Below are 16987 nucleotides of genomic sequence, written 5' to 3'. Positions count from 1 at the left end.
CTGTGTCTAATTCACAACACACTCCATGGCTGCCTAGGCTGGAGGCAGAGTCCTGGGACCCACTCTAGGAGTGCTGCTCCTGGTTGTTAGCTAAGTTCTGCCCACCAAAATTGTTATGGAAAAAGTCTGTGGTCCACGTGGACTGCGGAGCTGGTTGCAAAGTCACAGACCCACTGAGGCAATGTAACTCATAACTTGTCTTTCTTTATCAAGAAAGTAAAGCATGTTTGGATCTGGTAGAACTGGAGGGGATGGGTATCTCTCATTGTTCTACCTGTCTAAAATGAACAAAGAATAATAATCTGGGGGAAGACCCTTGAAAAAATAAAAGGAAGAAAAAGAAAGGAAAGAAAAAAGTCAGGAGGAGGCTAAGAAAGCAGACCCACATCTTTGACCCTTGCTTCATCCAGATGTTCTCTGTCATTTCGTTTCATGTACTGAAGTTCTTCTGAATAAGATTTTGATTGAAGAAAGGAGTCTACGACAAAGATAAAAAAATTAAAAACCATTCGTCTCTCTCAGTCCCTTCATTACATAGATGAGTAAAATGTGCTGTATGCAGGTTTTAGTAACTAGGGAATATCAGAAATACCATGTACTGTCTTTTCTTTTTCTGGATTAGTAAAATATATTGTGGGTTATGATGATGACCTGTTACGACTAGCTACATTAAGGTTAGATATAACCAGTACCCATACAGTCTTTCCAGAAAATATTACTCCCATCGTGTGGCAGGAGTGCTCAATTCCCTTGTGCGGGAAAGAAAAATTCCTTGGGGATAATGATATCTTCTCCCTTAGAAGTGTTTCCTATATTGCAAAGTTGCTGCCATATGGTTCCTATAAAGGTTCTGCCAAAATTCCCGTGGTTCTCACAAGAGCTTCTACCTCCTCTGTTCTTTTAATCTCCTGCTGCGGGCGGCAGACATGGGAGAGACAGACGAGCCGCAAAGGGAAGTCGAAATGAAATGAAAGCCCTACAACCGTGTTTGTGTCAGTGTAGATGGGGGTCCCCCCTCCTTGGTTTGCTCACAGAGGTGGGTGTGAGAACCTATAGGAGTGTCTGGAAGAGATCCCGTGGAAGTCATTTTGCCCAGAGCTGGAGGAGAAGCAAAAGGCAAGTGTCAAGTCTCTGGAAGGCCCGGGTGGGGAGATGGGGGTGTGGGGCTTGGGGGTGGTATTTCAAGGGGGAGAAGCTTCCTGGAATTTTTACTTTCTAGAGGAAAGAGAACGGTAGCTGGAGGCTGGTCTGCATTTGTAAAACAACATAACAACGTAGAGAAGGACTACCATTCCTGACTGTTCTGGCAGACACGGGGAAACAGGCTTGGTGCCCATGTGGGGACTGGTTTTTTTCCCTCCTTACGTGATTGCTTTGAGTCCCTTCTGTTTCTTGGTGAGCTGTATTATGCTTGCTAAGTTGGGTGTGGATTCATTTGTATACCCGTGTGTGCATTGTTTTTTTATCTTTAATAATAACTTACGTGGATCATCTGTTTCTGTTTCACTATCACTGTTTAAAGTAGATGAGACGAAAACAGAATATTTGTGTCTGCAACTCATTCAGAAAATTACACTAAAGCAACAAAATCTCTAGTCCAGGCTGTCTGAGCCCAGCAAGCCCAATGGGCTTCTGTCTCTGACTTCATGTCACTTCTTTCCCAGTTGTCGTGATGTGGACTCATCAAGAGAAGGTTTGCCACCCATGCTGGGGAGCAGAGAGGTGAAATAAAGGTCGCCATGGAATAGCGTGCGTGTGGGTCTTCCGTTCTAGCCAGAGGTCTGGGTGTGTAAGTCCTGTGGGTGATATTTCCCCGCCTTGGCGAGTGTTTTCCATGTGCTCTTTTATATGGGTCCCACTTCTGCACCGGCTCCGCGTGCTGTGCCTCTGATGTCGCTGGTGGGCCCGGGGCTTCTGCTGGGTTTGACCGAGCCCGGTGACCGGCTCTCACTCCCCCTGTCTCCCTCTCCCCTATTTGAATTGTCTCTGCGTGCTTGAAGATGAGGTAATTAAATACATCCTTGAAGGGTACAGAAAGCAATAACACTCCTCTCCTTGCCTGATTCTAGGGGAGTGCAATCCCTTAAACTACCAGGTTGGCTTGTCAAATGAGTTATTGTTTTTCAAAATATAGCCTGAACGGCATCCTTTATAATTAAGGCTTCTGGCTTTCAGTTTAAAGTGATATTTGCCAGTAAAAGCCTGCCAAAAAATAAATAAATAAAAGCAGGCTTACCGTTAAATATTGATTTAAGCTTGGAAACTGGCTCCAAATTTTGTTATACCAGTCTTGATCTCTGTGGCCTCTGGGCATCTGTTTCAATTTGGTCAAATTGAAATGGGGAGGGACAGTGCCAGGCTAACAGCAAGGTGATCCAATATAGTAGGATGAGTTGTATTTGATGAAAAAGAGCCAGGCAGAGTCATCTGCAAGATCCTGGGGACAGGTGAACTGGGCTCAGATAAAATAAGAGCTGATGGGCATCTTAACTCATCCTGTGGGCTGACCTGAGCCAGTGATGAGTTTTCTGAAATGTAAAAAATGTGGAGTACCCTTTGGTGGGGGAGGGGCAGTATGTGTTTTTTGTTTTGTGGTGTCGTTTTGCCTTTCTGCATATCCTGCTAAATGCAGGCTTCTCCTCCACCTGGGCACTTTCCTCATGATCCTTTCATGTCACTGTCAGGGATGTTCAAAAGCCCAAACACAAAACTTTTTCCTCCGAACTGAATTTCTCACTCCCTAAGTGGAGGTTTTTCTCCTATCCAGAAAAAAGGTAAGGTTCTCAGAAGAATCTTCTCCTCTGGAATGTATTTATTCGAGACTTGTTATTATCTACCTCCATCTCTGACAAGCGAAGGCAAACAGGAAGAGGAGGGTTAAAAGTTGCTGAAAAAAAAAGGACTTTCGATGCAACTGAGCTCCATGGGTGCAAAGTGCCTGAGATCCGTTCGTTTTGACAACCTCAGTTATCCCGGTGCCTCTCATCATCTGTAAAGTTAACAAGAGCTGATAAGACATGATGAGGCAGGGTACTGGTTTGTATTTCCAGCCTCATAAATATTTCACAATACCATTTTCTTACAATCAGATACATTAGTTTGCCAAGTGTGGATGCTGCTGGATGTTCACTCAGTGCTGGCGTTGAACAAAAGCCCTGCTTTTAAACCAGCACATCTAGGGCCTTGAGGTGCGCAGCGCTTGCCACTGTACCTGCCTTTCAAATGCATGTTCTAATTCGGGTGAGAGAGTTGGTATTTGACCTCTGGAAACTGCTGCTGTCTACCTTGAAAAATATATTGTTATGCTCTACAGGCAAAAAAGCATCCATCTTAGCCAGCTTCTCATATTCTTTCTCCTTCTCCAGCCCTGCGATGCCCTTGCGTTTCTTTGTACTTCACACTGTGGACAGTAGAATCAGGAGCCAAAGGGTGAATTTAATTTGGAACAGACCTCTGTCTTGATAGAACTGCCTTTACTCAGGCTCCAACACAGCAACTGCAATTTCCTGAGGCTGAGCCTCAGCCGGGGCTCTCACAGGCTCTCAAAATTAAGTCCAGACTCAGCACCTCTCAGAGCTCACCCAACTCCCACCAACAACACAGAGTGGTGTGGACGCCCGAGTCAGCCGAGTAGCAACGGTCTTCTCCCTGATGTAATCAAACGGAGTGCACGGATATCACTTGATTAACAGCTGTGGTATTAATTTCCCTTTTTGGTTGCTTGACTCACAGCGAGAATCATGTCAAGGCAGCAGAGAAGCAATTAAATTGATTTTAATCTTTGTCAGAGAAGATAACATGCCTCTTTCTCTTCTCATTTAAATAATTAAAGTTTCAGTAGGTATTATTTCTGGCTTTAAAGAAATTGGTATCTTAATGTAATAGAATCCTTGTAATTATATACTTAATGGTTCTTAATAAGTTAATCATGGTTTTTCATTTAAAATGTATTTTTTACTTATTAAATTTTTTTGTTATAGTATCTTTGCTTTTAAGGAGAAGGGGGAAACACAAAGAGCGGTGGATATAAAACAGTTCTGTCATTTCTCATTATTAATTCTTTCAACAGCTATCTCCTCCTCCTTTTGTGGTGTGTTGGACTTAAGTTTGAAGTAATATTTTTACATTTCAGTGCATTTAAAAGAAGCCCACTTCTTTTAATGACAACATATTTAATTTTAATGATGATGGAGTTTTTGGCTTCTGTGAAAATTTCCTTATAGGACATCCTATGTATTTCAATTGTGTGGAGCGCCTTGAAACTTAAAATTTCATTAAGGTCTTAGAGAAATGTTGAAAAAATATTGCAAGTGGTTTCATTCCTCTTTAGTATTCAGACATTATACAGTTACTTTACTCCTCACCCCAATATTGTGAAATGTCTTGTAAATGTTTCAGAGCAAAGAAAATAGGGGTAGAATTCACAGATCCAGCGGCCCTCCTCATTAGACGGTGCATTTTAGCTGTAATGCATGTGTAACCCGCAGGATATGGAGCATTACGTAATTTAACTGTCATCAGCCCCCGTCACTACCACTAAAATGAGTGACTTCTGAAACAGAGGAAGTGTTATCCCAGAGAGAGACTAGTTCTCAGTTCAGACCCCAATCAAGAAATGAACATTTCACCAAAAGGTTTTAAAATGCCTCCTCTTTCAGGATGGTGAACACTGATCAAGAAGAGAGAGACCATGGGCCCTGGACCAGAAACACTGAGGTTAGGGGGAGGCAAAGTCAACATCCTAGAGCTGGTCCCTTCACCCAGAGTTTTGGAGGGATGCGTTCTTTTGTAGAAATTAATTGATGGGAGACTGCGTTCTTCAGTTGGTATTTTGAAAGAGAGCTTGTACAAGTTTATCTACTATAAATTGCCAAATGTCATTGCCTCTAGGTGGACAGATTACAAAAGACACCTCTTCCTCCTGGTATGGCTCGCACAGGACAGGCTGGGTTTCAGCCCTTACTCCTACCACTCCCCCACTCCCACCAAGCTGGATGCTTCTTTGCAGTACACAATCTGCACAACTGTACTTGGTTTGAAAATTTGCATAAGCGAAACCTAACAGCTTCTGAAACAAACTCTGAAGCAAGGAGTGAATATATTAATGCCGATGGCAAAGAAGGTGAGCAGTATGGGCAGACAGAAGTATCACAGAGACTGCAAAAAGAACACTCTAGACCAGCTCATAGTAGACATTTCTTGACTATGCTGATTAAGAATTATCACCATTTTCTTAGGACTTGGAAACTCGGAAACACACTGAATGCCCTTTCTAGTTTGTTGTAGCATATATAAATGTGATTCCTGTTATAGAGTGTAACTTCAGTCATTCATATTTAATCTTGAAGCTGTTAATCCCTATATGATTGTTACATTGAAGATTCTAAAGCTCAGAATATTCAAAACCAGCATTCCTTAGAGTGAAAGGATGTTTATGCAAACATTGACACATGGAAGGGAGTAAGGGGGAAAAGGGAAGGCAAATGTCATTCCAGGCAGAAGAAATCAGTTAGGCAAGGGTGTGGAGGTGCATTAAGCGTATGGATTCTTTTAAGAAGTGTTTTTGTACCTGATTAAATCTGGGTGTCCCTGGAGATACTGAGTTGATTACAGCACATTCCCTGCCCCGGAGGAGCTAGAAGTATTTTGACATCTACCCTATTTGATCCTCACACAAATTCCATAAATTAAGTAGCAAAGATTTTATCAACTGAAAATCACTGGGGAAGAAATTGGAGCCTAAAAAAGTACACAACACTTCAGGTTATACAGCTAATTCTAGGTAAGCTGGGACTGAATCTCAGCCTCCCAGTGGCCAGGGTGGGTCTTTCAACTAGATTGTAAGAGGGGGATAGTTTTTTCCTCCCTCCTTAGGATACGGCAGCAAACTTTTGCTAAAAAGCATTGTTGTGATTATGATTATGATTTATCAGTCAGTAAGACGTGGAGGAAGAGAGTACAATCAGGTCCATTCACTTCTCTTTACTAGTAGTGAAAATGTAAAAAAAAAAAAAAATCTCATAAGGTGAGTTAGAAACAGTGAAATGCAATGAAAAGTGTATTTGTGAACAGAATAGAGTTGATTAAAGGTGTCCTGAGTATTGCATATCTTTGAGGCAGTTTATTTAAAAATAAAGAATTAGAAAATTAACTGTACACAGACATGATGAGCACTGAGTAGTGTATAGAATTGTTGAATGAATATATTGTACACCTGGAACTAATATAACACTGTATGTTAATTATACTGGAATTAAAATTAAAAAATCAAGTGCCTGGGTGGCTCAGTCGGTTAAATGTCTGCTTTCAGCTTGGGTCACGATCCCAGGGTCCTGGGATTGAGTAGCACATCAGGCTCCCTGTTCAGTGGGGAGTCTGCTTCTCCCTCTCCCTCTGCCTCTCCCCCTTGCTTATGTTCTCTCTCTCTCCCTCTCTCTCTCTCTCACTCTGTCTCAAATAAGTAAATAAAATCTTAAAAAAAAATTAAAAAAAATGAACTCATCCTGCCAAATGAATCTCCTACAAACAAACATACCTCCTCCAGGAGCACTGACCACAAGGCATATTTTTAATGGGACATTACCCCTGTTCAGGGATCTGTCTTATTTACTCTTTTGCCCCTAGTACCTAGCATAATGTCTGGGCTAGAGAATTCATTCAACAGATATTTATTGAGCACCTACTATATGGCAGATACTATTGTAGGAACTTCAGATACAGCAATGAACAAAATAGGTAACTAATGGATACACTAATAGAGCTTTTATTCTGGTGCAGTAATTTAGTATTTATACAAGTAAATAAACAACCAAGATGTGTTATGAGAAAAATCAAACAAGGAATGTGATAATGACAAGATGTGATTCAGATGGGTGTTGGGGGGGGCCTCTTTGAGGAAGTAGTATTTGAACTGATATCTGAATATCAACATTCAAATCTAAGAAAAAGCTTGATGTGTCTACAAGATGGAAGGAAGGACAGTGTGGCTTGAGGCTGAATGGGCAGGAAGAGAGAAGAGGTGTGGGGATGAATGGGAAGAGTTCAGAGGTGGTCATGTCAAAGAGGGAGCTGAGGGACTTTGGCAATGTCAAAAGCTGATCCATGCTGCTGGGTTGTTGAAAACATGCTACAAAGTTTCTTTAAAACTTCATCAACATTAAAAATGTTTGTGCTCCAAAGGACACCATCAAGAAAGTGAAAAGATAGTCTAATGGGAAAAAATATTGGCAAATCATATATCCGATAAGGGACTTATATTCAGAATATCTAAAGAACTCTTACAACTCAATGATAAAAAGACAACCCAATTAAAAAATAGGCAAAGGATCTGAATAGGCATTTTCTCCAAGGAAAATATGCAAATGGCCAATAAAAAGTGAAAAGAGGGTTGGCATCATTAATCATCAGAGAAATGCAAATCAGAATCCTAGAATAGCCTTTCATATCTACTAGGATGGCTAGAATAAAAAAGTCAGATAATAAGTGTTGGCAAGAATGTAGAAAAATCAGTATCCTCATGAACTTCTGGGAATGTGAATGGGAACATTAAGTGGTACAGCCACTTTGGAAAACAGTCTGGCAGTTCTTCAAATGATGAAACATAGAGTTACCATATAGCCTAAGAATTTTATTCCTAGGTATATAGCCAAAAGAAATGAAAGCATATGTCTAGATAAACACTTGCACACAAATGTTTATGGTGGCATTATTTATAATAGCCAAAAGGTAGGAACATCTAAATGTTCAGTTTGTCCAACTGACAAATGAATAAGCAAAATATGGTATACTCATACAATGGAATTTAATTTTGGCATAAACAAGAACGAAGCTCTGGCCTGCTACAACATGGAGGAGCCTTGAAATTGCGCTAAGTGAAAGGTGACAGTCATGAGAGACCACATAGTATATGATTCATTCATATTACATTTCCAGACCAGGGAAGTCTATAGAAACTGAAAGTTGATTAGTAGTTGCCTAGCAGATAGGAGAATGGGAAGATACAGAAGTGATAGGTAAAGGGTACAGGATTTCTTTTTGAGGTGATGAAAATGTTCTAAAACTCACTGTGGAGATGGCTGCACTTATCTGTGACTGTACTAAAAACCATTGAATTATGTGCACTTGAAGTGGATGAAAAAACAAACAAAACAAGAACCCAAAGGCCTAAGGATACACTTCACACTCACTGAAAAGTTAAGGCTTTTCAGATAAAATTTACTAGTCCAGATTAGAATATCTTTGTGCCCAAGGCAGAATCATCAATGAAGCTATTCTTAGAACACAAAGCTTTCCTTCCTAAAATACTGGAAAGGAGCAACACCTTGAACACCACAGGAAACCCATAAATATCTAATTTGTACCACTGCATGATAAAAGCAGCCTGCTTCTTCCACTCATTAGCAACACTCAAAAATATATTCTAGCTTTTTGCCTGCTAAAAGGATATTTACATTTCCTCCTTGTGCTAACTACATAAACCCCGTTTATTCCCACGGTTTCTCTGCAGCTCTGGTCCACTTGAACTGTATTTGGAAAGCAGGCAGACAGAGCTGTTCTGGGACAAACACAGTGGTGAAATGTGCAAGTGCTGTATGAGAACTCACTAAATTAATGCATTTGGAATGGTGGATTTCTAAGTGAGTTGAATTTGGAAGCTATTTCAGTTTTCTAGATGACAGGAAGTCAGCCATTGTATTCTACTATGAGTAGCATGCTCTTTATCCTGCAGGTGATTATTGCTTGCAGAGGCAAATTTTAGGACCTTTAAGATAGGAAAAATCTTAGTCATCTTTGTACTCTCTACAAGTTAGTGCTTTTGTACATAATAGGTGTTCAGTAGAATTTTTAATCGCATTTGAATGAATAGGTCACTAGGGTTTGAGAATAAGATCAAGAAATTTTTGCAGTGATTGAAACTATTAAAATTGAATATATGATGGATGGTTTAGCCATATTAGGTCTGACTCAACCTTAGCTTATAAATATAGTGCTATTGGAGCCAGGGAATATCTAACTGCTAATCAGGAAGCAACAGTAGTGATGGTGGTATTTTAATTTGACATAAAAAGGAAATGGAAAGTGAAACTTTCCCAGCAGCTTTTAGCCCAGCCTAGGAAAGTAAGACACTGCATCTGGTAGACACAAGCATTTAGTTCAATGGACTGAGACTCTGTGGCAGAAGAGTTCACCAGGCTTTGCCACAGTTCACATGAATTACCTAATTTTCTCTTTTATTATGAGACAAGGTTCTCAGGAGTTGGAGTACATGGAATTGTATTTGCCAGTCAGAAGAATCAAACTTGCCTCTTCACTTTCTCTTGCCTCAGTGTTGGCAATAACAAGGCACTGCCCATGTATGTGAAGCCCAGTCTGAGAAAGCATTTTGGCTTCCTTTTGGAAAAAAAAAAAAAAAAGTAACAGTGATTCCCATCAGTTTGTCCCTAACTTTTTCTCTTTTCTGCTATCTAGCAGAGCAGGGCCTATTTTCTCATCTTTCCTTTGTCCATTCAGGTTATTTGGATGTGTCTGAAATGTCCAAATACCCTAAATGCGTTTTTGAATATAAGAGATATGGTTTGAAATCCTAGGTGCAGGATACTGATGCCATCTTTACCACACATATGGCTCTTAGCACTTTATAGCTCAATTTTCTGCTTAAAAGGGTGCCGCTTTTAAACTAGCAAATACAGCAAGTGACTAATTAGCCAAATTAATGAGGGCTTGTTTACTTGAAGTCCCCAGTGCCCTTGGAACTTGGGATGTTTCATTATTACAATCTGCAAGTGGTTTCCTCCAATTAATTTTTAACATACGGCTCTTGCCTCTTCTCAGTAATATGTAATATCCTAATACTTCAGAGGGGCTTGCAAGCATTAACTCGTTATTCCTCATAGGGGACTACTGGAAAACTGAAAGAAAAAAGAATCATAGTGCTTTTTGTCAACACTGCTTTTTGGCATACTTTATTACAAATTCTAGTCTATAAGTCTAAAACAAAATTGGTAAAGAGTAATTATTAAGGCTGATTCTGAGAAAAGGATAGACAGGAAGAAACATATGTAAATAAGAAAGAAATTTCTCTTTATCACAGAATAAATGACAAATAGGCTAAGAAAAGTCATTCCTCTTACAGTCTCTTGTCTTCTAATTGGAGATTAACTCAAATCTAATTGGGAACATGGAAGCATGTATCTAGATACACATTCAAAAGTGATGTATGCATCTAATACTATACAGAAAGAAGTGAAATGAACATCTAGAGCACAGTCAGAAGGAAGTTGTGCATCTAGAGTATTTATACAAGTGAGGTCTGCATATCGAACACATTCAGAAGTGAGATGCATGAGTGATGTCACAGAAACGGTGAAGTAGAAAGCTCTAAGAATTGGTCCCTCCACTGAAGCAGCCATTAAGCTGGTAAAAATGGATAGAATTACGTTTTTCAGAACTCCAGAAGCTAAACAAAAAACAAACAAAAACAACAACAACAAAAAAAACAACAAAGAAGAAAGAGAATGCTAGATTTCAGCATTAAGGGAAATCTCTGTCAGATCACTGCTGAGAATGAAACAGACCTTAGGGATCACACATAACAAAGAATACAGTCTTTGAAAAAAAAAAAAAAGGAAGAAAGAAAAAAAGAAAAAGTCACTTAACAAATGGATGACTGAAACCCTCAACAATCAATAACAGCAAATCCCGAATGGGGAGAGAATCTGATTTCCAGAGTTACCACATTATAATGTCAAAATGTCAATGAAATTTTCAGCAAAAATTACAAGGCATACAAAGACACAGGTAAGCATGGCTATTCACAGGAAAAAATAAATTGACAGAAAACAGCCCTGAGCAGCTCAGACATTAGACTTACTGGATAAGATCTAAACATCTGAATGAAATTATGGATAAGGAACTAAAAGAAACTAGCAAAACAATGAAAAAATAAAGAATAATGATGAAGACATAGACGTTATAAAAAAGAAACCAAATAGAAATTCTGAAGCTGAAAAGTACAATAGCTGAAATGAAAAATTTGTTGGAGAGATTCAGCAGTAGATCTGAGCAGGCAAAATAAAGAAGCAACAAACTTAAGGATAGGCCAATTGAAATTGAGTCTTAGTGCAGAAAGAGAAAAAAAGAATAGAGAAAAATGAAAGCAACCTAAAAGATTTGTGGGACTCTATCAGCTATACCAACATAAACATTATGGGAATTGCAGAGGGTGAAGAGAGAGAGAAAGGGGCAGAGGTAATACTGAGGAAATAATTGCTGAAAACTTCCCAGGTTAGATGAAAGACATGCATCTACACATTCCAAGAATTTCAACAAACCTCAAGTAGGATAAACTCCAAAGAAACTCACATGAAGACATCTTATTACCAAACTATTTTTTTTAAAGATTTTATTTATTTATTTGACAGAGAGAGAGACAGCCAGTGAGAGAGGGAACACAAGCAGGGGGAGTGGGAGAGGAAGAAGCAGGCTCCCAGCAGGCAGGGAGCCTGATGCGAGGCTTGATCCCAGGACCCTGGGATCACGCCCTGAGCCGAAGGCAGACGCTTAACAACTGAGCCACCCAGGTGCCCCATTACCAAACTATTAAAAGCTAAACACAGAGAGAGAATCTTGAGAGCAGCAAGATAAAAGCTATTCATCACAGACAAATGATCCTTAGTATATAGCTGACTTCACATGGGAAAAGCATGGAGGGCAGAAGGCTGTGAGTGACATGTTTAAAGTGCTGATAACAATAACAACAAAAAGCCAACCAAGAACTGGAAAAACTGCTCCTCAAAATTGAAAAAGAAATTAAGACATTTCCCTATAAACAGAAGCTGAAAGAGCTCATTGCTAATGGACATACTCTGTAAGAAATACTAAGCAGGGTCCTTTAGGATGAAATGAAAGGAAACTAGGCAGTGAGTTGAAGCCCTGTGAAGAAATGAAAAACTTTGGTAAAAGTAACTCATATAGGTAAATATAAAATCCAGTATTATTATATTTTTGTTTTGCAACTTTTAATTTTCCTATATAATTTAAAAGACAAATGCATAAGATGTTCATCTATGTTAATAGGCACACAGTATATAAATATATAATTTGTCACAATAAGAGCATAAGGGGAGAGAGAAATACAAGAGCAGAGTTTTTGTATGCTATTAAAACTTAGTTGGTATCCATCTAAACTAGATTGTTATAGATTTAGCATGTTAATTGTAATCCCCATGATGATCACTGAAAAAATAATTTAAAAATATACAGGAGAGGAAATGAGTAGGGAATCCAAATGGTACACTAGGAAAAAAAAAATGAATCAACCACAAAAGAAGGCAGTGTCAGAGGAACTAAAGAACAAAAAGAATATAACACATAAAACAAATGGCAGAATGGCAGAAGTAGTCCTTTCTTATCAGCAATCACTTTAATGTAAATGGATTAAATTTACCAATTAGAAGACAAACTATCAGAATAGATTAAAAATTGTTCAACTATATTCTGCTTACAACAAAAAGTGTTAGTGAGGTGTGCATCTAGAGCACATTCAGAAGTGAGGTGCCCACGTAGAACATGTATAGACCCAAGGTCCATCTCTAAAGCCTAATAGTTCTAAAACGTGGCAACAACAAGGTCAGGATAATTTGCATATGAGTCAATGGAGATTTCATGAAAAGGAAGATTTGGCATCTTAGAATTTGTGGAAACATGGAGAGCAGGAGAAAAAATTCAGCATCTGTGCATACCAGTTATTCACTTTAGAACATAGAGAGAATGGGTTTTGAGGTTGCATTTGATGAAAGAGAGCCTGGTTTGGTTGACTTGGTGAGGGGAAAGAATATTCCAGGTGCAGGGAGGAGGTAAAAAGAGTGTTGAACAGAAAGTGGCTTTGGAGGCTAGGAAAACAAAGGAAACAACAGAGTCCAGCCCTTTCTTGTAGCAAGTGATAAATGCAGGTTCTTAGGAAAAGAAACAATAAATTCACTCTTAAATATGTGGTGTTATACTTGACACTGAGGAAGATAATCAAATGAACTCTTAGTGGCCTCACACCTTTCTCTTCTCCAGCCATTGGATGTATTGTTTTCTTAAGATGTTCTCTTCTCAAAACACTCTGATGACTGACTTCCCACTGATAAGAGTATAAGATTCAAACTTCTTGGCTTGGATTCAAGGCCTCCCACAATCTGTTTCTTATCTGCCTTTTCACCCTTCTATTTTTTTAGTCTTCCAGCTTCTCAGGTGGTAGGTTGGCTAGAAGACCAAATTATACATATTTTGATAAATTCACTGTTTTAGGTGTTTGGATGTTATGATTATTTGAAGACAGAGATAACCTAAGGCTATTCTGAGCCTTTCCCATCCCCTCATCTACAAAGAAAGGGTTTTGTCTTTACCAATAGTTTCTTTCCCTTTCTTGCCTCCTGAGACGTGTTCTGCTCTTGCCAGGCCAGATTTTTGGGAATTCATGATGATTCCCCCAATGAGAAAGATAGGCAGGGAAGGTAAAGTAGATGTTAAGAAGGAGATGTTTTTATAGAGTCTTGAGGAGATTGGCATGAGGAGTGTTCCAGGTTATGAAAAAAATAAATGGGAGAAGCAGTTGAAGTTTTAAGAAACATAATATGAATTGTAATTCTTCAAATGTAATCCAAAGAGGTTGAGTGATTTCAGAATCACCTCTGTTGTTGAACAGTGTTTTGCTGAGTGTGTACTGTTGAGACTGAATCACATGGCTCCTGGCTTCAATAGGCTTACGTGTATGACAGTCAAGTTCTGGAAACTAAGTGGACATTAGGTGGAATTTGGATTAAAGACAGTAGTCCTTTTCCAATCCTATTTCTGAGACTCAAATTTTTATTTTATTTACAGTTCTTTCAAAGTCATCTTTCAAGACTTAGCTCTAACATGAACTTCTTTGTGAAAGCCTTTCCTGATATTCTTCATTTCCCTAATGGGATGGACTCTTTATCCTTCGGATCTCACTTCTCCTTTGGATAGATTTCTCTCATTTCACCTATGATGCTAAATTTATTTGTCTGTCTTGCCAGCTGACTGTGAGTTCTTTGAGGGCAGACACTATCTTTGTATCTTTGGAGCCTAGCACTGTACCTAGTGCACAGTTGACACTTGATGCATACTTGTTGACTAAACAACTTATTAGCCTTTGTTCCTGCTTATTGTTTCTCCCAATTTCCATGCCTACATACCACTGAATGGTGCATATTCCTGAAGAACAAAAAATACACAATGGCTCCACACTATCTATTAAAATGAGAGTTCAAATTCATTAGTGTAGTATTCAAAATTCTTGATAATCTGACTTTAAATTATTTTTTAGGCTTCCTCTCCCTTTAAAACCTCTGTTCTATCCAAATTGGATAACTTGTGTAGTTGTTGTTGTTGTTGTTTTTTCAAAAATTGGTTCTTTGTGGTGTGAAGGAAGATCTTTATAAATATCCCAACACATTCTCTGCCAGCTTCAGAGTTAGCTCTTAACAGTTGTTATAGTAAAGAGAGCTGGGACAAAGGGACAGGAGACAAAAGATCACACAGGAGAATGTAAGTTATTGTGAATGTTCCAATTTCTATGTTAGGCAGTGGGATCACTAGTGTTTTTTATATTTTAAATAAGCAAGCAAACAAACAAATAAACAAACAAAAGCTGCATGGACCAGTGATGAAAGTGTGCCATAAAAATGAAGGGTATGATGAATCCAATTCCATGAACTTGAAATAAACAGAAGGGTAGCTGGGATTTGTAGGGTAAAGGGGAAGAAGCCTACAAGTAGCATACCTAAAGCCACTTGTCCTCTCTTCCACGTGTCTGAGACTCTTTCTGCTTTCTCCCCGCCACCTTCATTTATGAAACAGTCACAAATAATAGTGGACATTTTTTTTTTGAAATTTTTATGGACCTATGTTTAGGTACCTATATTGAAAAGATATTTAAATTTTATCTTGAGTATTTCTCGATAATGACTTTTTGTAGGTAGTACTCAAACTTTAGTGTGCCTAAGAGTAACCTGGATTTTTTTCTTAATTTGACATTTTGAATTTCTGCACCAACCTCCTAGAGGTTCTGATTCATTAGGTTTGGTTGTATGATAGAAGAATATGATTTTAAATAATTACTCTTGGGGCATTTTGATGTGGATGATTATGTGACTCTGGTCAGGCTTTTTTTTTTTTGAATATCAGGTTGAGCCATAGACTTCTCAGTGGTGTAGAAAAGTATAAAGACCCTAAAGACAGTCAAGAAGAACATCGGGAATGGTTAGAGTAATGGAAGGATTGATTTGAGGCATTTATCAGGTTTAAAGGATCTAAATGTGTCTAATCCTTAAAGCCTAGCTCAGTAACAACTAATGAGAGATGTGATAATGCTCTACAAATATTTGAATGGCATAAACATCAAAGATGGAGAGAAATTACTTAGCTTATTAGAAGACAGTATGATTAAGAGTAACTAAAAATGACCTCTGGGCTGAATCTAGGATTAGCTTTATAGAAGTAAAGTGATTAGACTTCAGGGTAGACTCTTAACAAAAGTGATAAATCAATAGAGATAAATGTGAAGAAAAATTGATCTGCAAATGAGTTGATCTCACTTTTATTTAAAAGCTGGGAATGAGAGCTCCCAAATTTCCCCTAGTTTCCATTTCTTTCTTAATATCCACCTGTCCCTCTCTCCCATCTGCTTTCATACTTGGCCTTGGTAAATTTTGAGCTGTCCTTTGTCTTATCTCTGGGGACGTCACAATGATAGCCAGCCTTGATTTTCCAAACCCACAGTTTCTGGTGTCCCTTTATTGTAATAAATATTTATTTGTTTGTTTGTTTAGAGGTGGGGAGGGGCAGAAGGAGAGAGAAAGACAATCTTAACCAGGCTTGATGCCCAGCATGGAACCCAATGCAGGGCTCCATCTCGCAACCCTGAGATCATGGCCTGAGCCAAAATCAAGAGTCAGACACTTGACTGACTGAACCTGGGTGGTTCAGTCTCTCAATAAATATTTATTAATCATTTACTGTAAGTCTTGGCACTAGGTAACAAGAAAAACAGAGGCTCCGTCTTTAGGGAGCTTATATCCTAGAGAATTACTGATTATTATGTACTGAATGTTTTTGTTTCCCCAAAATGCATATGTTGACATCGTAACCCCTAAAGTGATGGTATTAAGGTATGGGCCCTTGGAAGGTGATTAGGTCAGAAGGATGGGGCCCTCATGAGTGGGATTAGTGCCCTTATATAAAAGACCCCACAGAGTTCTTTAGTCCTCTTTCTGCCCACCATTTGAGGACACAGTGAGAAATTGGCACTCTCCAACCATGAAGCAGACTTTCACCAGACACCGAATTTACTGGTGCCTTGATCTCAGACTTTCAGCCTCCAGCATGGTGTGAAATAAATGTGTTTTTTGAGCCAACCAGTCCATGAGATTTTTGTTATAGCAGTCTGAATTAAGACACTGATGATGCCTTACTTGCCATGTTTCTAGCTGGAAGTGGTTGAACTCTTTCTCCATCTCTGTTACGTGGGGAGAACACAATAGCTCTTGGTTGTGAGCTAACCCTGTAAGACAGGTAGCAGGGAGAAAAACCATTATGACAGAATGAAGCATGAGCCTTGTCCCAATCTTTCTTTCTATTTCTTTTTTTAAAAATTTATATTCTTATTATTTAAACAACAAAAACAAATAAAACCCATATCTGCTTACACATTTCTACCACCCCTCATCCTCCATCTATTGCAACCACCTATCTGTTCTCAGTATCTATGATCTTGAATTTTTTTTTTTTTTTTTTTTTTTTTTTTTTTTTTAAGATTCCACATACAGTAGAGATTGAATGGTATCTGTCTTTCTTTATCTGGCTTATTTTGCTTAGTATAATGTCCTTGAGGTCCATTCATCTTGTTGTAAAAGGCAAGATTTCATCCTTCTTATGGCTGAATAATATTCCAATGTATATATACCACAATTTATTTATC

This window comes from Ursus arctos, unplaced genomic scaffold (genome assembly GCF_023065955.2).
Source record: "Ursus arctos isolate Adak ecotype North America unplaced genomic scaffold, UrsArc2.0 scaffold_12, whole genome shotgun sequence".
Lineage (NCBI taxonomy): Eukaryota > Metazoa > Chordata > Mammalia > Carnivora > Ursidae > Ursus > Ursus arctos.
The sequence above is the reverse complement of the archived record's forward strand: the minus strand, read 5'-3'. Positions refer to the sequence as shown.